Source organism: Octopus bimaculoides, chromosome 12 (assembly GCF_001194135.2).
Source record: "Octopus bimaculoides isolate UCB-OBI-ISO-001 chromosome 12, ASM119413v2, whole genome shotgun sequence".
NCBI classification, from domain to species: domain Eukaryota; kingdom Metazoa; phylum Mollusca; class Cephalopoda; order Octopoda; family Octopodidae; genus Octopus; species Octopus bimaculoides.
In genome coordinates, this window is record NC_068992.1 from 17,072,697 (window position 1) to 17,074,014 (window position 1,318).

Consider the following 1,318-nt stretch of genomic DNA (forward strand, 5'->3'; position numbering starts at 1 on the left):
AAAGAAAGAGAGAGAGAGAGAGAGAGAGAGAGAGACGTTAATATCGAAGAGTGACCATGACTTCTCAACATGACATTGGTGGATAAATATTCTTGTTAACCCACAAATAATATATATGTGTGTGTGTGTGTGTGTGTGTGTGTGTGTGTGTGTGTGCGTGTGTATGCATGCATACATATATATAAAGTATATTTATATATCGTAACTATTATGTTAAACTGTTGTATATCCAAATTTGGCCAAATGCGTTTTTGTTTTTTCAATATATATTTTTGCTTGAAATAGCCGGTTCTTTTGGTCAGACTATCGTATCTCCAGGTACTTCAGATACCAAGATATCGCAAATTGCTATGGAATGGTGAAACTATTTTTTTGTTTTCTGAAAAAGCAACGTTTTGGACTTACGACACTTACCATAATAGCAACAACATATATATATGTACATGTGTGTGTGTGTCTGTGTGTGCGTGTGTCCGTGTATGTGTACACATACATACATACATACATACATACATACATACATACATACATACATACAAGTTGGTATACGAATGAGAAACTCAAGTTCCATAACATAGCACACCAGGAAGAACGCTTAGCGGCATTTCGTTCAAATTCCACCGAAGTCGACTTTACGTTTCATCGTTTCGGGATCGATAAAATAAGTACCAGTTGAGCACTGAGATCGATGCAATCGAACGTCCTCTCCTCCGAAATTGCTGATAAGATTACGGATATGCAAATAAGATTACGGATAATGTCGCAGCCAGTTTCAGAAAGAAATTCCGACGAACGTTTGTACGCAAATGTAAATGAAAAGTATATATTGCGGGAACATGTATCCAGTAAGTTCTTGTATCACCTTTGGGCAGTAACCGTCAGAGAAATACCCTGCAAATATTTTAGAGTAGTTGTCTGATGGACTCTAGTAAATGCACTTGGAATGAAGTCGTATAATCTATGGCCTCAAACAAATCACACATTTCAGCACGAAAATCTCTTACAGACATATATAAAAAGATGCGCGCACGCACACATGCACGAGCGCCGCATTCAAACCCATTTGTATATGAACGTGTGTGTGTGTGTGTGTGTTTGTGCGTATACACATACAGGTATGCATATATAGACACACATACATACGTTCATATATATATTATATATATATTATATTATATTTATCTTATGATATTTACTTTACTTTATATTATACTCATTTATTGTGCTTTTAATTATTAATTTTTCTATATGTGATAATGGATTTTCATCGATGAGTTCTTGAAAATTGGTTATTTTCCCTAAAACTATATATTTCATA

At 34.8% G+C, this 1,318-nt stretch overlaps 1 protein-coding gene across 3 annotated transcripts in view; it reads right to left on the reverse strand.

Moving 5' to 3' along the window:
* Positions 1–1,318, reverse strand: part of LOC106870547 (chordin) — a 179,843-nt gene that overhangs the window by 70,502 nt on the left and 108,023 nt on the right. The window lies entirely within an intron of this gene.